Consider the following 27,716-nt stretch of genomic DNA (forward strand, 5'->3'; position numbering starts at 1 on the left):
TCCAACACATTGAGTCCATTTATTTTTATTTAAGAGGGATGTGCGATGAACTCATCGATGATATTGCCTCGTATAAAGCCTTAGTGGACCAGTCTTCTGCCTAGGGAAAGATGCCGTTGAAGTAGTGGTTAGAGTATTGGTTCAAGTCCCACGATAGGGGGAACATGATGGTACGCAGGGCGGATAGCCAATGCCACCTCGCCACTTTCATTTTGTATATTGGTTCTCGATTTCTTTTCCCGGGATTTCTTGATTATGGATTGCGAACGGTTTTGGTCCCCCTTGCCGTTCTAGCTGCCCTGTGGCCATCAACTACCCTTGGCCTCTATGTTCCTAGGTTATTTATGTGAACAGATGGATGACACCATCCAACAAATTACAAACCCGAGTTGGAAGAGGCATATCAGTTATGTATGCGCGCCCTTCCTTTGGATGTTTCTATGTGAGCGCTTTGGCCTCAGTGTCACACCTCGACCTCTTTCTCCGATGCGCATATCTGTTGCCACTATGGAGGGGCACGAATATGAGGGTAAGGTAGTTGAAGTTTGCAGGGGTAAACACTAGCTTCAAGCTGACATGCACAAGCAGTTCAAGATGAGCGAAATTGACTTGAAGTCGGCTTTGCTCGATGGGTTCGTATGGAGGCCGTATGCTCAGGCTGTGCCCCACTCAATGCCACTCTATGTCAGTGTTGCAGTTCCCAAAGACGGTGACCAGCAGTGTGATGTGGGGGTCGAGAGTTTTGTTGCAAGCATAGCCTGATTGATAACGTGGCTCTGTGTCATTGCTTATCTTGATCACACAAGTGAGGCTCAACATGTCTGTTACCGTCCAGACTGAGTACTCCGTCAGTTTGGCTACTATTGGTACATAGTGCTTGCTTAGTCCCTCAAAGCACAATAAATACTGGATTGATACCATATGAACGCTTGCGATCAGCCCATAGCCGACCTTTCCCTGCAATAAACCTACGGTGCATCGAGATGCAATGCAGGTCTGCAATGAACCCATCACCAGCACAAGCCCACAACAAATACAAGATGAACCCACAAAGGGGTTCGAGCGTACCCGACCTCACGATAAACCTTGGGCCGTTATGGAGCCACGGTTCACTAAAACCAGGACCGAATATTGGTTGCATGTGAAACTTTAAGTTACACGCGTGACCATGTGCCACGTCAATTAAGTGAGATGCGAAAGGCGGAAGTACACATGAGTTATGAGGATCTTTGGGAGAAAGGAAAGTCAAATTTCAAGAGATCCCATAAGAACACGTGGCAAAACCCTAGCAATGCTCCTTAATGGCTGACAACGAATCCAATATTCTGTTTCCTAATAGAAGACAAACACCTTTATCTCATTCCTTTAAGGATCTCGTGGTCTTCCCTATAAATAGAGATCCTTTACATAGCGAAATTCATTTATCTAGTCATTGATTAACCCTATCAGTGGATTCGTTGCTCACTCGTCTCTTCACCCTCTTCGCCTTAACCTTCTGTTTGATTCCTTGTCCCCGGTCTTCCTTTGTCTTTCAAGGAGACCATCACCCCTACCCTAACCATCATCTTACTCACATTAGAATCTTTGGTTCCATCCTTGATCACAGAGGATGGCCGCACGGGGGATCAACCTTACACCAATCGTTGAGGAGCATGACAACGTCTCTAAGGATACTAACCCAGGAGTGGAAAATCAATTCGAATGAAGGCAACCAATCAAGTTGACATTGGGATACTCCCAAACAAGGTATACAAATTTGAGGCCTGCTTCGAGGCTCGGTTCGAAAAATTTGAATGAGCACAAGAGACAAGGAACGCCCTCCAGATCCTCCTCCAACGAATAGCCCCAGCCGAATAATCTCCCCACACTCTAGCTGCTGCCCCCCACGAGTGTCCCCATCGGCCATCATGCTTCCAACCTCAAGCCCGCTGCACCGGAGCAACCCATTAGATCTAATCTCACACCCGTGCAAACATGACAGAACATTGCTGGGCAATCAAGGATTCTTCCCCAACTAGATCCAATAGTAGAAACCCCATTAATTTGAGATGAGTTGAGAGAGTACGTCCAGGAGCTAGTGTTAGAGAGCTGTAACTAAGTGTAGGATTCTGCCGTCTTTTAGAAGGCATACTCTGATCGAATCCTATACAAGCCTTTCCCCTCCAGTTACGCCCCTACGTAACACTGGCCACAATATAATGGGAAAAAGGGAAGCCCACAAGAGCTCATGAGTAAGTTCGAAGATGCCTTGGGATCCTTTGTTCTTGTTGGGGATCTCAAGGTCTGTGAATTCTCAAAATCCCTGACTAGCCCGACGTATACCTGGTTCGTCAGCCTCACCGCAGGAAGTATCGACTCGTTGGCCAAACTGGCAAAGAGATTCTTGTCAAAATGGTTCACTTTGGGAAGGAAGCTAATAATGGCTGACTTAAGAAATACAGAGTAGAGCTTGGGAGAGGACCTCTTGGCGTATGTCATGAGGTTTCAAAAATTAACCCATTCCATCTTTGATGAACACACCACGGAGAAGAGCTTTGTCCGAGCAGTGCGTACAGGGAATGCAGCCTCTTGACAAGATAGGCATTGAGAACATAGAAATAGAAACGTTCAGCCAGTTGTGGAGGTGCGCGGAGAGGTCAACCCGCACAATTAAGAACACCCTAAACCAGCCTACACCATATGGGAGAAACAAAGCTTATGTAGTCAATCGAAAGCCCCAGAACAACGGAGGGCCCAGGCAAGGGCCCTATTACCGCAACACCGCCCAAGGAAGAAGAAATGACTTGCCGATCCCTCCTCCCTTCCCCTGCACAAAGGAGGTAATTATGATAATGAATAAACTGGTTGAAGACAGAGTGATCAATTTTCCACCGCCACCAGCAGGAGTAGACCTGGAAAAGGACAGACATGACGGAAGATGGTGCAATTATCACCAATCGCCAAATCATGACTTGATGGATTGCTTCTCTCTAAGAAGGATATTTGTGTAGAAGGTAAAACTAGATGAGTTCGTAAAGAAAGATCCAGTGCAGGTAGAAACTGACCCCCTCCCGGCCCATACCCAAAGGGGGAGCATCAATGTAGTGGGGGTTCCAGGTCAATGCCAGCCCGGCATGCTGATAGAAAAACTTGAACAATGCCCGAAGCTCCAACACTTTTTCACTAAACAAGGGGCAAGCTCCTCGACAAGAAAACTTGCCATGAAAGTAGTGCTAGAGGTCTTTAGGAGACCATTAGAACCTTACCAGCCCGATCAAACTAGTGTGGAGTTCACACTAGAGGACATGTTAGCAGTAGACCCCCACCATAATCGACCCCTATACGTTTCATCGTGGGTAGGGGATTCGAGATGAGACGATCTATGGTCGATCCCGGAAGCTCTATCAACTTGATCTCTATCCATACATTGAAGCTGATGAACATACAATGGGAGACAGTCAAAGGGTTACCTATGGAGGTAATTGACTTCAATGGGAACATGTCTGTCATAGAAGGATCTATTGAACTACGGGTAGTGATTGGGCCGTTCTCCATCTCACAAGAGTTCCAGGTCATCTTAGGGAAGACCGCTTACCACGTCCTCCTAGGACAATCCCTAATACACGGCCTAGCCTTGGTCCCATCAACATATTATCAATGCATAAAGGCCAAGCACAAGGGACGTGCGATAAGAATCCCGACCACCAAGGTCCCTTTTTTGTTAGAACAGAGGCTCATATACAAGATGCAATCTACTAAACAGAGCTCACAGACGAAGGGGAGACAAGAATAGCCAAGGTGGAAGGGTTGTAGTTACCAAACCCTGCGTAAGATGAATCTCGGGCAACAACGGAAAAAAAGAAAAAGAGGACCAGGTGCGTACGAGTGACTAGCGATGACAGGAAAAGCTACTATACCATTGTCGCAGACTGTGAAGATGATGAACCACCAGCAGCCAAGAAGGCCATTCCCAAGGTATGAGTTTTTGTGGTTTCCAGTTAAGTTTTTATTTGTTTTACATTATTTTAGAGCATGATAGGTGGTTTATTGCAAGTACTATCACCAAGTTGTCCCCAGAAGAATTATATGCTTGTATTCTTCCTTTACCAAGCTATCCTCTGATAATATGAGTAATATAATAGTAAGTATGCTCTAAGAAGATTTTAAGTAATGCTTCAACAAGAACTATTAAATTGAACCATTTTTACAAAAGGGCATTGCTATAATTTCATCGCTAAATGATGCATCGCAATCTGAGCATGAACCGCAAACACCAAAGGTATGACAATAAGATACACTAGTTTCACGATAAAAAGTATGAACATAATTACTGTTGAATGACGTTTACAATAACAGGAACTAAGAGGAGAAACCTTAGAGTATTGCGATGAAATCCAAGCACCTCCCAAGTGCATGACAGATTCCATCGACATGGTGGAAGAACCCTTAGAAGAAATAAACCTGGCGATAGAAGAAATGGAGAAGAGGCCACTATACATATTGGCCAGGCTAGGACCTGAAGATAGAGAAAAGCTGATCGCACTATTAAAAGGTAAAGACCTTTCCTCATCGCAAAACGTTAAGATCCGTTAAAAGAATCTAACCTGTGCACACTTTCATAGAATTCCAATACATCTTCACTTGGTCATACAACTAGATGCCAGGCCTAGACCTAGCCCTTGTCAGACATTCGCTATGCATAGACCCCAACTTCAGGCCTGTAAAGCAACAACAAAGGATCTTTTAATTGGAAATAGCCCTGAATATTAAAGAGGAAGTTGAGAGACTCCTGAAGGTAGGGTTCATCAAACCCATAGCGCACCCTTAGTGGCTAGCCAATATAGTGCTAGTAAAGAAGAAGAACGAGCAACTTAGTTTGGCACTTTTAGATTAGCTTGCTAATCCTAGCATAGCATTGAAAACTAACCCTATCCCAACCTTATCGCAGGTGTTGCATTGATTTTAGGGACTTCAATAAAGCCTGCCCCAAGGATGAGTTTCCCCTACCAAACATGGAGGTTTTGATAGACTCGACGACGGGGACTCAACTCTTCTCCTTCTTAGATTCTTATAGTGGCTATAACCAAATGTTCATGGACCTTGCAAATGCACCTCATACAACCTTTAGGACACCAATCAGAAACTTCTACTACAAGATGATGCCTTTTGGTTTGAAGAACATTCGGGCAACATATCAAAGGGCAATGGTGAGTGTATTCCACGACATGATGCACAAAGAAATTGAGTGTTATGTAGACAATATAGTGGTTAAAGAAAAAATACAGGAAGACCATACTAGTTTGTTGGGAAAAGTGTTTAACCGGTACTGAAATTTCAATTTGAAGTTAAATCCGTTGAAGTGCGCGTTCGGAGTACAATTTGGAAAGTTTTTGGGATATAGTGTGGACCGGACAGGTATCCACCTGGATGAAAACAAAGTAAAAGTAGTCTTAGATCTCCTGCCTCCAGTTAGTGAATCCCAATTAAAGACCTTCCTAGGAAAAGTCTCAAACCTTAGGAGGTTCATCCTTGGTCTTGCACATGTGGCGATGCCGATAATGAAGCTAGTAAAGAAGTCCATAGAATTCAAATGGACAGAGGAGTACCAAAAAACTTTCGAGTAGTTGAAAAGTGCCCTGGCCAAGGCTCCAACTATGTCGCCACCCAAATGTGACCAAGAATTCAAGATATACATCACGGTAGGTTTGGAGGCAATAGGATGTTTGTTAGCACAAGAAGATGATGGAGGAGTTGAGTGTCTAATATACTATGCTAGTAGAACCCTCAAACCAGCTGAGAGGAATTATTCCCACATGGAACAGTAGTGCCTCGCGCTGGTGCTTGCTACACAGAAGTTCAGACACTACATCTTGGGTCAAAAGGTGAGAACCAAAGTATGGAGTGACCCAATAAGGTTCTTTATGGATAGAACTCCCCTTTCTGTTAGACTCATTAAGTGGATGATGTAGCTGAGTGAGTACACGATTGAGTATACCCAGCCTAGGGCCATTAAGTGTTAGGCATCAACAGACCTTTTGACCTTCTTTCCCTCAAATAATGACTTTCCCATATTGGAAGAAATCCCTAGAGACATACCCATGACCGCAGTAGCTGAAGGAAAGGAATGGGTTTTAATTTTTGATGGGAGTAGCACCAGTACTTGAGTCGGCATCGGAGTCACCTTGACTTCGCCCAATGGTCATTACCTTTGCTTACTCGTTCAAACTCCAATTCCCCTGTTCCCATTACAAAGCCAAATATGAAGCCTTAGTTCTGGGTTTGATCAAAGCAATAGAGTCTGGAGCCAAGAAGATTAGAGTGATTGGAAACTCTAAACTGGTAATTGGCCAGCTTGATGGAAGCATGATAATGAAAGAGTTAACGATCCTGCCATATAGAACCTTGATCTAGAGACCGATTTGTGACTTCGAAATAGATTTTGAACACCAAAACAGAGCCAAAAGCAGGTTTGCCGATGCACTAGCTACCTTAAGGTCAAAAATACAATTCGACAAAGACCCAATCGAGACCCCTATCTAGACACTCAACAAACCATCAACTGCTACATTGAAGGACTGGGTGGAAAGGGAAGATGAAGTCACAATCGATGATTGGAGGCATGATATCATTGAAAAACTAAGCACCCCAACGGTAGGGACGTAGGATAGCAGGATGGTTTTGGGGTTCCAACTAGTGAATGGGATATTATACCATCGACTGGCGGATGGGGTTAGAGTGAGATGCTTAGGGCCGAGAGAAGCGGAGACAGTCCTGAATGAAACACACAAAACCCACTGTGGAGACACCAGCAACACTCTATACAAAAAACTACAAAGGTTGGGATAGTACTGGCCTGTGATGAAGTCAGACACCACCAGAATACAATGCTTGAAAGGTGTATACTAGAGGTGGATGGGAGAGAATGCCTGGTCATAGGAGAGGAAGATTGGAGGAGCATGTACATAAGTTACTTAGAAGACAACACATTGCTAATAGACCCGGTAATGAGAAGGAAGCTCTTAAGCAAAGCCAAGCGATTCTATCTCCATGGAGTATTATATAGGAAATCCCATGTCGGAAAACCTCAGCAATGCTTGGTCGACAAAGAGATTAAGGAAGTGCTAGAAGCAACCCATAGTTCTGAGCCTGCTCTACACCAAGGACAATTCGCCCTATACAACGACACTTTGCACCTAGGTTTCTACTGGCCCACCATGACGGAAGATACTCAAAAACACGTACGCAGATGTCATTAGTGCCAAATACATGCTGAAAGGATACACAAACTTGAGAACAATATTCATCCTATCATCACACCTTGGCCATTCCATACCTAGGGAGTAGATCTCATAGGCAAAATCCACCCCCCTTCTAGAGGATATTGTTTCATCATAGTGGTCATAGGTACTTCACCAAGTGGGCAAAGGCTGTACCCTTGCGAAGGATTTGTGTAGAAAACATAGCAAACTTCATCAGGCAACATATAGTTCACCGGTTTGGAGTCCCAATGAGGATTTTGACAGACAATGGCCTCTCCATCAAGAATCAGGAAGTCTAGGACCTTCTAGGGCAGTATGGTGCAAGATTGGGAATGTCTACAATGTATTAACCATAAGGTAATGGCCAAGCAAAAGCCACCAATAAGACCCTACTGAGAATGTTGAGCAAAATGGTGGTTGATGATGAGACTGAAAAGAACCCTATTTTTGTCCCCTAATTTTCATCTTTTTACATTATTTTAGCACTTAAATGAACTCATTACTCTTGTATTTCGATTCAGGGCAATAAGGAAGGCAATTGGAAGAAAACAGGGCAAATCGGGTGATTTTGCACAATTTCGGCGATAGTCAGTAATCTGGGCCTAACTCTCAATTCCGGACACTGAATTGGACAATTCAAGAAGTATTAGAAAGATGAAAGGAAGGCGCACAACTTTTATGTTTTGGATTTTCACAGATTAGGCCCACATCGAGTACGAAAACGAGCCTAAAGTTGGAGCAAGTTCGCAGCCAGGCCCATTTCACAACTTAAGCCCAACTCGCAGAAGTACCTTGAAGCAGCCCAAGTTTTAAAGCAGCCCAACTCGAATTCAAGAGTCAAGAGTCCAAATCTCGAATGCAATCTCTAAAGAGAGAGTCTTATCAGATCTAAAGTCTTGAATGTAATCCTAGAGAGATTGAGATTAGATCATTAGATAAGAGATAGGATAGGATTAGTTCAAAGAAGATCAACACTCCCTAAAGATAAGATGATCTTTTAGAAGGAGTTGAAAAACAGCCCTCTCCTTGGCTATATGAAGAGGGGGGCGAACCAACTCTGCCATCACTCATTCTCAGATCCAAGAGATCATCAAGAAGACCAAGAAGCTCAAGAAGGCAGCTCGGCTATGGAGAAGAAAAGCATGGAGATTGTGTAGATCATGAGCAACTAAGCTTCTTTTTTTTTCTGGTTCATGGGGGAGGTTCGATTGTGTCATTGTGAGGTTCTGTAGTTAATTTATTTTCTTGCCTTTTAATTCAAGTATTCATTGATTCTTGTGCATATTTTTATTGGATGTTGATGTTAATTAGTTTGACAAACTGAATTAATGTTGATTTTCCTATTGCTATCCATGATTTCGGTGATCCATAATTGTCACGAATAATGGTACAAGTAGCAATTAGGTTGATATCTTTTTGGGTCAATTGTTCGTGATAGCCTTTGACCAATGTTTTAACATGGTTCAACCTAAAGGAATCGATGGAACAAGATTCAGTAATTACAGTTATCTCAATTATTGTTATTTTGGTTTAACTGTTTTCACAATTCTTAATGCTATCACTGTTTAACATGGACGCTATCGTACCCAGTTGAGTGGTGACAAGTGTTGATCGAATGCTGGGTTTGGTCAACTGAATTAGGAAAACACAAGGTTTATTATGGCTATCCTAATAAATCTAAGGTTAAATGCTTGAATTGCAAGAATGTTAAAATGTACCTAGGATCGATGGCCAATCGATTCAATCCGAACCCTTGAACCAAAATTCGGTAAGACTGATTTTTCTCTTGTTTAAGTTGTTATTTATTTTATTTTCTTTTAATTTCAGTATTTAAATTCTCTCACTCAATTACATTACTCATTTGGCTAAGAGATTATTGATTTGCTCCCTGTGGGATTCGACATAGAACCACTTTTACTGCAAATATTTTATTGTGGGACTAGTATTAATTTTGAGGGCTTTGACAACCTGTCAGTTGATAATCAAAAGGATTTGTCAAAGAAGCTATCAGAAACCCTCTGGGCTTATCGCACCATGATTAGGAAAAGTACACAAGCGACGCCTTATTTACTAGTGTATGGCCAGGATGCAGTGTTACCAGTAGAGATACGGGTGGTGTCCACTCGTGTAACCTTTGTAATGGTAAAAAGGTTCAAGTCAAAAGACATGGATCAACTCCTCGTAGAAAGATTGGAGGGTATTGATGAAAGTAGGGACAAGGCACTACAAAAGCAAACCAAATACAAACAAGCCTTAGGCACAAACTCTAATAGATTATTGAAACCCAAGAAGTTTAGAGAAGGAGACTAGGTGCTCAAGACATCACTCCATGTTAGGTAGGACAAGTCAGTAGGAAAATTTGCTCCAACGCGGGAAGGTTCGTGTGTGATCAAAGAGGCTCACTCATCTGGCTACTATGTGTTACAGACCACAGATATAGGAGAATAGGACGAAACAATAAATGGCTATTGGTTGAAACCTTACTTTCAATAGTATTGTACGAGACGTAATGCTACTGTCTCATGTATTTGCTTTAAAGATATGTATCAAAGATATTATATGATGAGAGTAGAATTTATCATATTTTTATCCCCAATTATTATGTATTTTATACCAAATTAGCATCTAATTGGACTCATATTTCTGTTAAGGGCATGAAAGAAGGCATCAGGAGCAAAGAAAGACAAATCGGATGATTTTTCACAGTTTCGACATCGTTCAGTAATCTGGGCCTAACTCGCGTATCCGAACTCCGAATGGGCTGATTCAAGATCCACTGGAAAGATAAAAGAAAAAGCCACAACTTTTATGCTTTGGGATTTCGCATATTCGGCCTACATCGAAGTCAAATCTGGGCCCAAAGTCGAGGAAAATTCGTAGGAAGGCCCAATCCGCAGCTGAAGCCCAACTTGCAGAAAAGCCTAGCTGAAGCCCAATTCGCAGAGGAGGTTTAATACGAATCCAAGAACAAGAAACTGAGAAGAGTCCTTCCAGATCTAAATTCTTGATGTAATCTTAGAGAGATAAAAGAATTGAGTCATTAGATAAAAAGATAAGATTAGAATTAGGATAGGACTTTCTATTCTTGTAAAGATCAACTTCAAGAGGGAGTAGGAGACCACCCCCTCCCCTTTAAGCTATATAAAGGAGGGGGCGGACCAGCTTTAGGCATCACACAATCACTCAATCTTGGGGATTGAATCAAGTAGAAAGGAGCAATCAGTCAAGAAAAGAGCAAGAATTCAAGACGAAGGTGGCGGCAAGAGGAAGAGATCTCAGCATCATGGGCAATTCTAAGAGTTCTTTATTTCCCTTTGTTTGCTTTAATCCTTTTATCATGAACTGATTTGTTTCTTGTTGGGGCTGAGGAAAGCCTAATTATGTTAATGAATATATTTTTATCTTTATGATTTATCCAAAATTGTGATTTTCATATAGTCTATGAATTATTGTGCTTAAGCAATTAAGAGCTTGGCCACCTCTCAATTGATTTGAGTTATGTGAATGAATCGAGAGAGGAATTCACATAATCGACTGAATAATTTAGTGTGAATTGAATGGTATATAGAGATATATATACATGATTCATCTGAATTTCATGGTCTTCTTGGACTTAATGCACTCCCATCTTGAGAGTTCTACTCGAGAGATCGAAGGGCAACCTGATGGGCGTAGGTTTATTATATCTCAAGAGAGAATATTAAATAAAATTGGAAAGACTTCAGCTTATGAGAATGACAACTAATCTTGGTAAATCGAACCCATAAATATTCATTGCATTGGCTAGGTGGACCAAAAAGCCCTAGCGATTCCATCCTTTGCAGATTCGATTAGTGATCACCTTCTCTTTTATTTTCTTATGCTAATTTTTATTCTCAATAGTCCTTGCTCAATTATGATATTTCGATTGTCCAAATAATTAGGGAAGACGGTCGTTCTAATACTTGTTTTGTTAAATCCCCGTGGGAATGATATTATTATACTACTTGATAACTAGTGCACTTGCTAGAGTTATAATTCATAGCTATCATTATACAAGTATTCTTTTTTTTTTTTGTTGAGCATTCTCATGAGATTGTATTTTGCTTACAAATAAATACGATGAGTTCCTGGTGCATATGTTAACTGTCCTAACCATGGAATAAAGTCTTCATTTTTCTCAATTATGGCGATAAAACCCTGATGTATCCATACACATAATCAATTGATAACTATTTGTTGGTATAGTGGTTTGATCAATATAACTTGTGTACTGACCATTGGTGATGTCTCTCATATTCTCTTGTCTCCTGACAACCCCATGATTGCACTTAAATTCCCTGACAACCCCGGGAAGGCCCTGTTCTAGCAGGAGCTCTCACATACCCTGGTCCGCTTAGGATGCCGCATGCTCCACGCAAAGTCCCTCTTCCGGCAAGTGCCTTTCACATACCCTAGTCCTCCCAGGATGCCACATGCTTCATGCGAAGGCCCTGTTCCGGCAGGTGCGCTCTCACATACCCTGGTTTGCCCAAGATAACACATGCTCCATGCGAAGGCCCTATTTCGGTAGGTGTGCTCTCACATACCTTGGTCTGCCTAAGATGCCGCATGCTCCATGCGAAGGCCCTATTCCGGAAGGTGTGTTCTTACATACCCTGGTCCGCCCAGGATACTGCATGCTCCATGCAAAGGCCCTGGCAACCCCAGGCATGCCCTTTCATTCCCTAGCAACCCTAGGCACGCTTATATCACCTAGCAACCCTAAGTGCATTCATATCACTTGGCAGCCCCAGGCTTGCACCTAGACTCCATGGAAATCCCAGGCGTACTCACATCCCCAAGCAACCCTTGGGGAGCTTTATCAATATCAAGTACGATTCCTATCTATTTTTTTTATGGTAATACTTTATCCAACTTATAAACACAATGGTCTAAGGGGGAGCAAACTCCACCCTTCCCATGCATCAATGGCAACACTTTGCTAAAGAGCTTTGCCCCTCGATCAAACTTCCCTTTCTATGGCATGATAATTATCTACTTATTTACACAACATTGCTTGGGATAACTTCTTCACACCTGATAGTATCTCGGATGTTGGAATAACACTTTGTTTTCTTCTATAGCGACCTGTGATAAAGTTTACTATGCCTGTCTTAATATTTGATTATGGTAAAGTCTACTGGGGGCTCAATCCTAAAACACCTGGTTATGATTATTTCCTAAAAATAGCTTTGAAGTGCCTTCCAATGATAGTGGAACACTTGCAGCTTCTTTCTTCTCAACGAAGTTTAACACTTACGTTGAGCCTCCAAACTAAGGGGCAATCACACCCTTGACAATCCTAAGGACGCTTCGGTGATATCAGGTATGTTCTCTGCCTAATACAGATACTTAGTTTAACTTATAAATGCAACAATTTGAGACATAGATGATAACACTTTGCTGTGAAAAACACTCGATCAAATACTTCCCTCAAGTGAAGACAAAAACTCATCGCAAAAGGCAACAAAGGATTGCCTCGAGCCCTAACCATATTGCTTAGAGACTTTATCTTCTCTGTGCCTGATGACATTTGTTTCATTCTCCAAGAAGTCATATTCCCCTATTAAAAGGTTCAATTTCACCTTTCTATGGTGCATACTAAGTTGTTATATCATACCGAGATAACCTTATTGCACCTAGCGATGTTTGAAGAAATAGAAAAATAAGCAAATTTCCTTCTTCTATCTAAGCGTTTTGAGATATAGAGGCGTTCGCTCGCGATAAGGGTTCACAAAACAGTATATTACTTAGGTTTTAGTTAACACTATTTTCGATAAAATTTGCGATTTTGAACACTCACACCATGTTACTTAACGATCGTGCTGGGCCTGTGACTCAAAAGTTCACCCAAAATGTTCGATAAGCATCTACAACGCGATAATGTTTCCAATTCATTTCAGAAGGGCACGACCTAATGTTAACATTCATGTAGAATATTCTGGGAATCGGGTCCTTTCTCTATCAGTCTACGGTTAAGTTTTGAATTGTACTTAGCATAAGCACCGTATCTCACGAAATCAGAAACTCCTCCCACAATCAACATCCTTTTTTTATTAAGACTCCAGTGGACATTGATTATCTTTTAATGACCGGCAATACAAACGTTATGCTCAAACCCTACTCACGCGTAGACAAAGTAGTTGGGATACGTTGAGGTTACAAATTACAACAAGGAATGCATAACGGCAATAAAGCCACCCAGGTGCAAAACAATCAAAATATCAAGAGGCAACAACGAAATACAAGGGTAATAATTAAAAGATAATCAATGTCCACTCCTTCCTCATAGCGACGATGGTCTCCAAGGCCTAGCTACATCCTTCAATGCTCTTCAGATCTTCCAACTCAGCTTCATATTCTGCAAGGATCTTCTTCTGCCTCACACATTCAGCCATAAGAGCCTTGATTTTCCCCGTGACCTTTGCGATACTAGCCTCGGCTACTCTCTGGAGAAGGTGTGCCTCCTTCATCGAACGAAACAAGATGGATTGCGATACCCTGAGACCAGCCTTCCAAAACACATGGGCTAACATCACAATCTGCTCCTCGATCTGAGACATGTCAAATCCCATGACAGCAAAGGATCTGTAGGCCTCCAGCCAGCAATCGAAGTCTGACCATGAAGGGTCCTCCATAGATAGGTTCATTATGCGGTCCATGGTCGTAATGGTGTTCAGTGCAGGCCCTACGACCATCGGATGCTAGCTTGCAGCTGGCAGCCATCCAGCCCGTACGATCGTCGAAGCAAACTTCACCACCAAACTGGAAACTGAGTACTAGTCACCCTTGCGATGACCCTGAACTTCCTCGGGGTCTACTGGTGTGCAATCCAAGGGAGGGATATCGTGTTTATCGCAAGACTCCTTGAGTTCCCACCATATCTGAGTCAACTCCTCAGATGGGAAGACAATCCCAGGTTCCACATCCCCATCCCCAAGCTGACCTTCTAAGTCCTCGGGGGCCCCAACTCCCGCAATGGGAGTTTTTGGCTCAGCAGGAGCCCTGAGCCCTACATCCATAGGGGCCTCGACCTTGATAGGTGAAGGAGTGGAGACCTCTTCACGGAAAATCGCTGGGTCTACATCTATGGCCACCTGGCCCTCCTCCCGCATAACAACATCAAGAGCAGCAATGCCATCTCCAGTGTCCTCAACAGCTCTAAAACCATGACTGGGGGGCTACAATGATCTTAGATCCTCCACTAGTTGCCTGATAACAGGCGTGATTGACACACTAGAAAGATCTGTAGGAAATGAAGCTTGTGACGATGTGAAAAAAAAGCAATCAGTATGATGAACCTGAGCACGACACAAGTAGCATAGCAAAAAAAAAAAAGAAAAAATACAACAAACTTTTGCGTACCTCCTTGTTCACAATAGGGACTCCTGAAGCCTCTACACCAGGCTGATCCTCCTTCGTGTTCACACACTTTAAAATAAAAGACTGAGCGCTAATTTGATATAATATTAGTTATAATCACAACATGCAACCACGTCAACTGAAAAACAAATGCATCGACAAGACAATTTTACTTACCAAGTCCGCCCTTTTTGCAGGGGCTGCTGGGATCTCCATGCTCGGCAGAATATCACTAGTCCCAACAGACTTCAAGAAAAACACAACCAATCGAACACGGCTTAGTCACATACTATAAAATCAATATGGAATGGTAGCAATATAAAGAGGACTAAAAGAATAAGTTGTGTACCAAATCTTCTTCTCCCGACACCCTCTTTCGAGGTTGGGGATCCATTTTCTTCACATGTCTGCTTGAAAAATGGACAAAGGTAACCTTCTAAGGTGGGAGAGTGATCACCGACTACACTGATCCCATGTTTGAGTGATCTCCCTCGCTGGGTATCGGAGCAGAGGGTTCTTGCCTAGCCTTAGAACAACACTCCCGGGTCTGCGATGAAGCCACATCCAAGGCTGTAGTCCGCGGTACAACTGGTGGCTGAATCGAGCTCGGGAGCATCCGATGAGTCACTCTCGTTGATCTCAGCTTTTTCACCAGAGGGCGGCTACTCTCTACCTCCTATATTGGATGCTTACCATTGTGCTTCGTTGTCCTTCTCTACAGTACGGGTGATGGAGCAGCAATGGGACTGTCTCCCTGGTTGGCAGCTTGGACTTCAGGGGGAGCCATGACATGACAGAGGCAGGCATCGACACTCAACAACTCCTGGAGGGAATGCCCTTGCAAACCCTACGATAGGAAACTATGTACACTTAGGGAATGCTAAATCATGATGCCGAGACCAGAAGACGTCTTCCCCATAAGACCTCAAGAAGGTCATAGAATAAGTAACCTAAAGAGCCTTTGAAGTAGCCTATGAATAGGCAATAGCTGGTATTGGATTCCAATTTTTCCACACTCGGTCTTTTAACATGTGCCGGACAACCCCAAATCTTCAAGTGTCTCACACTTGGTTTCTTACCGGTCCAAAGCTCACAGGGAGTCTTCGGAACTGATTTGGTTGGAACCCGGTTCAGCATGTATATCGCAGTCTCTAATGCATAAGACCAAAAGAATGTGGGTAACTCTGAGTGTACGAGAAGTGATCAGACCATATCCAATAAAGTCCGGTTCCTCCTCTCAAACACACCGTTTATCTGTGGTGTAGTAGGAGGAGCTAGTTGTGATACTATCCCATTGTCCTTTAAGTAGTCCCTAAATTTGTCAGAGAGATACTCGCCACCTCGATCCGATTGAAGGGTCTTAATTTCTTTCCCTAATTGCTTCTCGACCTCTTGTCTGAACTCTGAACTTTTCAAAGGATTTAGAATTGTGTCTCATTAAGTACACGTAACCATACCGTGAGTAATCATCGGTAAATGTTATGAAATAAACGTGCTGGTTACGTGTCCCAACACTCATGGGACCACTGTTAGTCAGTTTTGTATGCCCTTAGCTTCAATATGATTTGATGTACTTTTGATATTTAGTGTAAATAAAAAAAGTGCATGTTTGATTCATGTTGTTTGGTATAATTCTGTGTAAGAACCTAAAACTGGACACTTATTGAGACTCGTGATAGTTTTAAATGTTCACAACCATTGGATAAGTCTAGGGAGATTTATCCTGCCAAGGCTGATATTGGTGTGCCACCAAGTGTTGGGATGGCCTGTCTCGGCCACCAGGGTAAGACCCAAGGCACATGCAGTATGGGATTACTCGAATCCTTGAACCGGACCACATTTCCAGTATTGCCCTGGACCTTGGAGACAGATGGGCAAAACTGGAAAGTTACACCTTACCCCTGGACTCGATTATGATACTTCACTAGGTGTCAGATCAGTCTGTCTTTGATATGCCAATCAGTGAGATCCTTAGCGGGGATCAAAACCTGGGTATGTTGGGACAGTTTGAGAATTCATCTGAGTGGGCGATCATAGTGACAGGATCAGCCCCTTTGTCAGACAAAGGTAATGATCGGGAATTCACTCTCTCTGATGGAAACCAAACTGCCGGCAGTTGAGTTCAATCGTTGGAGTTTTGTTTTGCAAAATTAATATACATATATATATATATATTTGTATGGTTTAAAAAATGTTTGCAAATGGTTTTAATTCCCGGGATCCATGTGAGTGGAGAGTGCGGCACTGTTCCTTGCAGCCGAGGGAGAGGTCCTCTCTTGTCGGGCAGTGCTTGATCATTAAGGGCTGGGAGGTTAACTGTAAGACCATTTAGGATAATACCTGATGGGTTAATCTTGCACCTGCCCACAGTCCCTGGGTTTTTATAAGATGGCTTGGCCCAGGGACCACTTAATGTAAGTGTTGGGCCCATAGGGTCCATATGATGGGCTCAGGGGTTCACTGAACCTTTCGGTGAATTCGGCTGGGCCTTGTAATAAAGGCTGGGCCGAACCCATGTGGCTGGTGTGTAGATCAATGCTTGGGTCCCACGCCATACAAAGAAGCTCAATTGGGCAGCAAATTGGAAACTAGTTAAGCACTGAACACTTAATGGAACAAAAGCACATTTCGAGCTGGGCTGATATGATCACCCATTTATGGGGCGAATCTGGGATTGAAGTTAGCAAAAGGATTGGGCCTTTAACCTTATCCACTATGGGAGACCAAATTCAAATCATATTTGAATCTGGTAACCTCCTGATAAGATCAGGAGTAAGCTGACTTAATCTGCAGATAGGATTAAGATCGTTCCTTCTCCAAATACTGATTTGAATTGGGATAACTCCTAATTAGGAGGTTTCTTAATCAAGAAGAAAAGAGGAAAAACCCTTAGAGATCAAAATCAGATTTCGAACCTAAGGGTTGTGTGCAAGAAATCATCCTGCGAACTGAGAAGAGAAGCTATTCAGCCATCTTCGTCCCTGGAGTTCTCCTCCAGCTGCTGCCATTCTTTCTGACAAGATTCGATTTTTGAAGAAGAAAGAAATCAAGAAATCAGTTTTTGACATCAGCTTTGCAGAAAAGATTGAAAAAGATTTGGTGCTCAGAATTTCCAGAGGATTTTTGCGAAGGATCAAGTGTGTAGGACGCACTCTGCTGGTTCTGTTCCTCATACAGCTGTGTCATCTTCAGCAAGAGCGGATCTTGGTGTCCTCTTTGGGCGTGAACACCAACTTTGGGAAGTACCACGTACTACGGGAGATCGTTGGTAGAGGGGACGTCCTAATTCAGAAGGTAGCATCAGCGGATAATGTGGTAGACCCATTGACTAAGTCACTGACACAGAAGGTGTTTGAGAAACACATGGAAAGTATGGGAATCCGGCTTGTACCAGATTGGACCTAAGTTCAAGTGGGAGCTGTTAGTTTTGTATGCCCTTAGCTTCAATCCGATTTGATGTACTTTTGATATTTAGTGTAAATAAATAAAGTGCATGTTTGATTCATGTTGTTTGGTATAATTTTGTGTAAGACCCTAAAACCGGACACTTATTGAGACTCGTGATAGTTTTAAATGTTCACAACCATTGGATAAGTCTGGGGAGATTTATCTTGCCAAGGCTGATACTGGTGTGCCACCAAGTGTTGGGATGACCTGTCTCGGCCACTAGGGTAAGACCCAAGGCACATGCAGTATGGGATTACTCGAATCCTTGAACTAGACCACATTTCCAGTATTGCCCTGGACCTTGGAGACAGATGGGCAAAACTGAAAAGTTACACCTTATCCCTAGACTCGATTATGATACTTCACTACATGTCGGATCAGTCTGTCTTTGATATGCCAATCAGTGAGATCCTTAGCGGGGATCAAAACCTGGGTATGTTGGGACAGTTTGAGAATTCATCTGAGTGGGTGATCATAGTGACAGAATCAGCCCCTTTGTCGGACAAAGGTAATGATCGGGAATTCACTCTCTCTGATGGAAACCAAACTGCCGGCAGTTGAGTTCAATCGTTGGAGTTTTGTTTTGCAAAATTAATATACATATATATATGTATATATATATATATATTTGTACGATTTAAAAAATGTTTGCAAATGGTTTTAATTCCCGGGATCCATGTAAGTGGAGAGTGCAACACTGTTCCTTGCAGCCGAGGGAGAGGTCCTCTCTTGTCGGGCAGTGCTTGATCATTATGGGCTGAGAGGTTAACTGTAAGACCATTTAGGATAATACCTGATGGGTTAATCTTGCACCTGCCCACAGTCCCTAGGTTTTTATAAGATGGCTTGGCCCAGGGACCACTTAATGTAAGTGTTGGGCCCATAGGGTCCATATGATGGGCTTAGGGGTTCACTGAACCTTTCAGTGAATTCGGCTGGGCCTTGTAATAAAGGCTGGGCCGAACCCATGTGGCTGGTGTGTAGATCAATGCTTGGGTCCCACGCCATACAAAGAAGCCCAACTGGGCAGCAAATTGGAAACTAGTTAAGCACTGAACACTTAATGGGCCAAAAGCACATTTCGAGCTGGGCTGATATGATCACCCATCTATGGGGCGAATATGGGATTGAAGTTAGCAAAAGGATTGGGCCTTTAACCTTATCCACTATGGGAGACCAAATTCAAATCAGATTTGAATCTGGTAACCTCCTGATAAGATTAGGAGTAAGCTGACTTAATCTGCAGATAGGATTAAGATCGTCCCTTATCCAAATATTGATTTGGATTGGGATAATTCCTAATTAGGAGGTTTCTTAATCAAGAAGAAAATAGGAGAAACCCTAAGAGATCAAAATCAGATTTCGAACCTAAGGGTTGTGTGCAAGAAATCATCCTGTGAACTGAGAAGAGAAGCTATTCAGCCATCTTCCTCCCAGGAGTTCTCCTCTAGCCGCTGCCATTCTTTCTGACAAGATTCGATTTTTGAAGAAGAAAGAAATCAAGAAATCCGTTTTTGACATCAGCTTTGCAGAAAAGATTGAAAAAGATTTGGTGCTCAGAATTTCCAGAGGATTTTTGCGAAGGATCAAGTGTGTAGGACGCACTCTGCTGGTTCTGTTCCTCATACAGCTGTGTCATCTTCAGCAAGAGCGGATCTTGGTGTCCTCTTTGGGCGTGAACACCGCATACAGCTGGTTCTGTTCTGCACTGTTCCTCTTGGGGAGGAAGCTGGTGTGGGGCCCACCATGGAGGGAGATCATCCAATGATCTTTAGGATACCATGGCAATGATGTGCATTCAACCATGGTGTGCGCAAGAGCCACTATCGAATCAGCATGGGCCAAGTACTTATGGCCCATGAACGTTGCACATCACACATCCATACATCACATGCATGAAAATTGATCCAATCAATTAATAGCTGTAAAACCCATAATTAAAACCCACAATTATCCATAATATTACTGATTAATATTATCTAGGTATATGGGCTGAATTGCAAAGAGTAGTTCGGCCCATATAGCTTTTATGCTGAAATGGGCTAAAGCAGTTTTAACATATTAAAACTGGGTTTTACTGGTGTGGGCTGAATTGCATCTTGCAATTTACCATAAACTCCTGGACCTAAGAATGAAAAATTAGGGCTGAGAACAGCCCCCATCAAACCACAGATTTGGTCCAACCAGTTTGGTCCAATCTGGTTCAAATGGGTGTAGGGTTTGATCTTTAATTCATGATTTTGATCTGAATTTAAATTACTGATGCAAGACATTCAAGAATCAGAAAAGGGGGCTATTCATAGGTCTGCTACCCTGCAAAACAGAGGTTAGTACGTAGTGTGCATTTTCCAAAACTACAAATTGCAGATGGCCGAATCCTAATTTGCGAAAATCTCCTCGTGTTTTTTTCTTCAAATTCGAATGGAATAAATTAGAAAACCTAATTTCTATTAATATTATATCAAATTGAATTCCTATACATTCTGTCTAAAAATAAAAAAAATTATTTACAGACCAAGAATGTAAAAGAATAGCAAAAATTCAAATTTCTTGCGCCATTAAAGATTTCGATCTCCACCATACGAACAACCCCAAAATCAAGAAAAATATAAAGAACAATTCTATATAAAATTCAGATTTATAAAATTTAATTTTAGATCAATCGCCCAAAAATTTGGGAACCGATTTCCTAGAAAATCGCTAATCTGCGCAAATTGGGAAGAATGCCTTCTGCCCATTTGCGTAGTTCCAGATCTGGTTAATTTTGGTTGAAGATTTGAACCTAGCTCTGATACCAATGAAGGGATGAGAGATCCAACATATGGATGGCCGTACCCTGCAGGAAGGTTGGGTGAAATTTCAAAAATTTCTCTTTCTCCCACGTGGGAATCACATTCCCTATTTTAGAAAACTGCATTTTCAAAGATCAATTTGAACCTAAACCAGACCAGATCTGAAACCAAAAGGGAGTGGAGGGTTATACCTGATACGAAGTAACAATAACCTCCAATGAAGGTGTTTACGCCCAATGATAGATCCAAAGACTACTTCAACCGAAGATGACACGGTGCAGGATGAAACAGAATCAGCAGGATGGCTCTTCAGCAAGAACCTGATTTTTCAGCAAGAATATGATGGAGGGACAGTGAGCACGACTTATGATTACCTTTTCTACCAAAAGGTAATATCAAGAACCCTTCTTGATCGCTCCCACAGTGGAGATCGAACAAGTATGGCGGCAATAATAGGAGAGAGCTAGAGAAGAAGACAGAAGCAGTCAAACTGTATGCTGTCCTCTCTCTTAAATTAGTAGACCGATGGATGAACTGGAAGTCTGCCCTGCTCCTCTATTTATAGCCTTAAAGAGAGGTTCTCCTAATCCCATTAGGAGTTTCCTAATCTAAATATTGTATTTGGATTTGGACTCTCTTTAAGAGATAAGGATAATTCCTTATCTTATTTGCAGATAAAGATCAGCCCAGCTAATCTAATTAGGAGTTTCCTGATCCAAATCTTTATTTGGATCTGGACTCTCTGAGTGGATAGGGACAATCCCTTATCCTATCTGCTGATCTAAATCCCAGGACCACCCCTCTTTAATTAATCTCATTAAGTCAGTTTGAATTGGGCTTTAGGCCCATTAAGTCTATGTGCTCACTTAATCTCCAAACTGCTGCCCAGTTGGATATCCTTGTATTGCGTGAGACCCAAACGTTGACCTACACATCAGCCACATGGGTTCAGCCCAGCCTTTGTTACAAGGCCTGGTCGAATTCACTGTAGGAGATAGTGAACCCCTGAGTCCATCACCATGGGCTCTTATTGGGCCCAACATTTACACTAAATGGTCTCTGGGTCAAGCCACCTTATAAAAACCCAAGGACTGTGGGCAGATGCAAGATTAGCCCATCAGGTATTACCCTCAATGGTTTTACACTTAACCTCTCAGCCCATAATGATCAAACACTACCTGACAAGAAAGGACCTCTCCTTTGGCTGCGAGGTACAGTGCTGCACTCTCTACTCACATGGATCCCGAGAATTAAAATCTTTTGCAAACATTTTGAAACCATAATATATATGTATATCTCTATATAAATATATTTTGCAAAACAAATTTCAATGGTTGAAATCGACTGCCGGCAGTTTTGGTTACCATCAGAGAGAGTGCATCCCCGATCATTCACTTTGTCTGACAAAGGGGCTGATCCTGTCACTATGATCACCCACTCTGATGCTTTCTCGGACTGTCCCAACATACCCAGATTTTGACGCCCTCTAAGGATCTCACTGATTGACATATCAAAGACAACCCAATCCGACACCTAGTGCAGTATCATAATCGAGTCTAGGGGTCAGGTGTAACATTCCAGTTTTGCCCATCTATTTCCAAGGTCTAGGGCAATACTAGAATTCTGGTCCGGTTCTGGGTTTCAAGAAAACCCACACTACATGTACCTCAGGTCTCACTCTGGCAGTGAGACAAGCCACCCCAACCAACTTGGCCATCAGTGTCAGCCTTGGCAGGATAAATCTCCCCAGATCTATTCAACGGTTGTGAAGATTCTAAACGAACACGAGTCTCATATGTGTCCAATTTAAGGGTATTACATAGAAACACACCATATTAATATGAATCAAATATATACTTTATTCATTTACATTAAATGTCATAATGTACATCATTCAGATTGGAGCTAAGGGCATACACTGTCTAACAGTACGTGCGATCGACATTTATTCCTGATCTACTATGATTCCGCGGTTCTGTAGTGGTCTTAGGTTCATCGTAACTCCGTGCACATTCGAAGTTCATCGCAAATTCGCACGCGTCTTATAGATCATCGCAGATTCGCAGCGTTTGAGCTTTTTTACAGGTTTATGTATGTCTATGGTTTATCACGGATTTGCACTAGCCGAAGTTCATTGCGACCTGTTTTGAGTATGAGTTCATCGTAGATTTGCGGTGAGTTATGAACTCATTGCAAACGTGCAATAAGTTATGGATTCATCGTAGGAATCCATGTAGTGTTGGTTTGACACCCTCTATAATCTGATGATCTTTGTGATTACTATGTACCTACATTAGCCCCTTTGCTTATCAGTAAGTGGGAAGTTACTGATAAGCATTTTGTCATCATGTTTGCTTTGGGGTTTCACGATGGGGCGGTGAGGAACAAAATTGTAGATGTTGTGGCATCCTGATCTTTTTGCATTAGGTTTGGTGATCATTCCTATTCTTGGTGAGATGCTCTGCGAACTTTGCTTATGGAAAATTTTAGTTCGGTATGTTTGATAGCCCCCCTGCTTATTGACAGGTTCATACTTGTTAATAAGCACTGTGGTATTCAAATTAGTAATGTTTTTGGATGGGAATTGGGAATTTTCATTATATGGTTAAGCTCCCCTATCTTTTGACAAGGTGTCGTGTTGACTCATACTTGTTTTCTAGGTCATCGGAGTTTTGTTTTTGAAGATGTAAGTGACTGTAAAATCATAGGAGCATTTTGTATGGTATAGCTCAATACTTTTTGTACTTTAGCCCCCTGTTTCCTTGTAGAATTCATTGTATCTAGAATCGAGTGAAATGAATTAGTTGGACACTTTAATGTTCAGCCCCCCTATATCTTGATAGAATGTCATCTATCAAGAAACACTAAAGTGAGGTTTGATGAGTGTGTAACCTTCGTCGTTCCCCCTGTGTGAGTGAGAGGGTGTTGCATGGATGTTTTGCAGGTAGAGTACGCAGCCCCCTTTTGCTTTAATAGAAGGCATTGCAAGTATCACATCGTGTGTTTAAAATATGGGATGAAGGAAAGCTCCCCATTTATTGTGCAAGATTTGGGAACATGCTAACGTTGATGTGATTTGAGTAACATATTGATGTTCTTGTGATAATGTCGTAGGTTGTGTATTGATATGGAGTGTGTTATCGCATTTGTGAAAGTCAAATGATATCGCAACTGATGTTTAATTGATATTGTATTTGAGAGAAAATAAACGCCATCGTGTATGAGAGGTAATTATCATCGCAAAAAGGAAAATTGAAGTTCATTATACTTTAGAAAGCTAAGTGTTGACATATCTCATCGTATTTCAGCGCATCCCCACTACAGTAAGTATTTTTAGTGCATCCCCATGTAATTTTGTCCATGCTCAAATAAGATTTGAACATCATTTTAGGACTTAGGTGTCATCAGTCACAAAAAAGAAAAAATATCCAGTAAAACTTAATCGCAAATAAAAGGATTTCAAATTTTAATGGAATTCTATGATTTCGTGAGTTACAATGTTCACGTTTATAGTTATCCTATGTGATGAGAGTAGAATTTATCACATTTTTATCCCCAAATATTATGTCTTGCATACTTAATTAGTACTTAATTGGACTCATATTTCTTGTATTTCGGTTCAGGGCATGAAAGAAGGCATCAGGAGCAAAGAAAGGCAAATCGGATGATTTTTCACAGTTTCGGCACCGTTCAGTAATCTGGGCCTAGCTCGCGTATCCGAACTCTGACTGGGCTGAGTCAAGACCTACTGAATAGATAAGAGAAAAATCCACAACTTGCATGTTTTGGGATTTCGTAGATTCGGCCTGCATCGAAGTCAAATCCTTGCCCGAAGTCAGGGCAAATTCGTAGGAAGGCCCAATCCGCAACTGAAGCCCAACTTGCAGAAAAGCCTAGCAGCAGCCCAATTCGTAGAGGAGGTCTAATACGAATCCAAGAACAAGAAACTGAGAAGAGTCCTTCCAGATCTAAATTCTTGATGTAATCTTAGAAAGATAAAGGGAATGAGTTCACTAGATAAAGAGATAAGAGTAGGATTAGACTAGGACTTTCTATTCTTGCAAGATAAACTTCAAGAGGAAATAGGAGACCACGGGAACAACTTTAGACATCATTCAATCTCTTGATTGAATCAAGAAGCAAAGGAGCAATCAATCAAGAAAGGAGAAAACAAATCAAGAAACTTGGGGAAGGTGATCAAGAATTCAAGAAACCTCAAAAAGAAGGTGGCGACAAGAAGAGGAGATCTCAGCACCATGGGCGAATTCAAGAGTTCTTTCTTTCCCTTTGTTTGCTTTAATTCTTTTATCATGAACTAATTTGTTTCTTGCTAGGGCTGTGGAAAGCCTAACCAGGTTAATGAATATATTTTTATCTTTATGATTTATCCAAGATTGTGATTTCCATATAGTCTATGAATTATTATGCTTAATGCAATTAAGAACTTGGCCACCTCTTAATTGATTTGGGTTATGTGAATGAATCGAGAGAGGAATTCACATAATCGACTGAATAGTTCATAGTGTGAATTGAATGGTATATAGAGATATATACATGATTCGTCTAAATTTAATGGTTTTCCTTGGATTTAATGCACTTCCATCTTGAGAGCTCTACTCGAGAGATCGAAGGGTTACCTGATGGGCGTAGTTTTAGTATATCTCGAGAGAGAATATTAAATAAAATTGGAAAGACCTCAGCTTATGGGAATGACAAGTAATCTTGGTTAATCGAATCCATTAATATTCCTTACATTGGTTAGGTGGACCCAAAGCCCTAGCAATTTCATCCATTGCATATTCGGTTAGTGATCACCCTTGCTTCTATTTTCTTTTTCTAGTTTTTATTTTCAATAATTCTTACTCTTAAAAATCTGAATTTCGATTGTCCAAATAATTAGGGAAGACTATGGTTCTAATACTTATTTTGTTGAATCCCCGTGGGAACGATATTTTTTATACTACTTGGTAACTAGTGCACTTGCTAGGGTTATATTTATAACTATCACTATGTTCACTTTGAATTGAAAGTATCGAAGCTTTGTAGGAAAACATTATTGCAACTCTTCACGCCGACAAAACAAATCGTGCGTGTTCCTTAGTTTGGATATTTAGTGTGACCGTCAAAATAAGATTCTATCATTTAAAGTTGGGTGTTTTGCAAACTTTTATCAGGATCAAGTACCACTATGTTTGAACTGTAAATGTGTATGGTTATTGAAATAAGTACAATTTAGGCTTTTATTGCAGAGCACCATAGGAAAGAACCGAGTGTCGCACTGATTCCCCAAATAACGTCCAATGTAGAAGGGTATTTTGGTAATCATAACATAAATAATTAGGGAGGTTGAGCCTCTATACAGGCAGATGTGGCTTTTAACACATGCATGGGGTAGATATCTTCTCACATTAGGAAAGTAAGGCCCTTTGTGCGATACGACTAGGACTTAGTTAGGGCTAAGTCATAACTAAGGTAATTATCATAAGTGAGGATGTTGCCGTACTAGCCTCCTGTATCATGAGCTTCAGACCTTTGTTGCTGTTGTGGTAAAGTTTTGGTCACTACATGGGAATACTGCTTGAGCTCTCTTGTGAAATCAAGACATTAATAATTAGAGTGAATGTTGTTTTTAGCAAAGTATTATTGTCCATGCATGGGATGGTTTAAGTTTGTTCTCGCTTGGACCATCTCATTAATATGTTGAACAAAGTATTTGTATTTGTAAGTTAGGCAAAGATCATACTTGATGTTGCCAAAGCCCCTTAGGGCTGCTAGGGGATATGAGCGCACCTAGGGTTGCCAGGGAATATGAGCATGCCTGGGGTTGCCAGGAAATAAGAATGCACCTGGGGTTGCTAGGGCCTTCCTGGGGTTGTTATGGAATAAGAGTGCAAGCCTAGGGTTGCCAGGGGATATAAACATGCTTGGGGTTGCTAGGGAATAAGAGCGTGCCTGGGGTTGCTAGGGAATAAGAGTGCAAGTTTGGGGTTGCTAGGGGATATGAGTGCGCTTGAGGTTGCTAGGGAATAAGAGCGCACCTGGGGTTGCCAGGGCCTTCCTGGGGTTACCAGGGCCTTCCTGGGGTTACCAGGGAATAAGAGTGCAAGCCTGGGGTTGCCAGGGGATATGAGCGCATTTGGGGTTGCTAGGGAATAAATAAGAGTGCAAGTCTGGGTTTGCCAGGGGATATGAGCACGCCTGGGGTTGCTAGGGAATAAGAGCGTGCTTGGGGTTGCTAGGGCCTTTCTGGGGTTTCCAGGGAATAAGAGTGCATATATATAAGAAGCATGGTCAAGATTCATCACACAAATCAAAATATATCCATTAACAACTGTTGTTATCATACTATCCAGAATATATCAGTGTACCATAGTTTCTTCACATGGCTCAAAATACATTGCAAGATATCTAATGAATGCGTAAAAACTCATTTTAAAATTTGTTAACCTAACTCAAAGTCGTATTCTTTTATAAAAAAGAAAAATCATGTTTTAAAACCATGATTTTGAGAAACAACAATAGAATTTTGGAGTAGATGATAACATATTTTATAAAATGTTATTGAAATTATGTTTCTGGGAAATAACTATTTGAATGGGAAACCTTGCTAGAATAGCATTTTGTGATAAAAGCATGCTTTGGGAAATAACTGTTTGACTTGGAATACCGTTTTCAAATGCATGCTTTGAGGGTTATTCGGAAAACAATCAGTTAGTTAGAAAATCCAGAGGTAATGCCTAAATTATGCAATTGTGCCATGGGTTCAAAGGAATGATTTCAAATATGGAAAATGAGTAATGAGAAATAAAATTTCCTAATGTAACAATCCACCGAAAGCGAACCTTTCAAGTGACGG

This window comes from Nelumbo nucifera, chromosome 6 (assembly GCF_055504915.1).
Source record: "Nelumbo nucifera cultivar China Antique chromosome 6, China Antique-T2T, whole genome shotgun sequence".
Taxonomy (NCBI): Eukaryota; Viridiplantae; Streptophyta; class Magnoliopsida; order Proteales; family Nelumbonaceae; genus Nelumbo; species Nelumbo nucifera.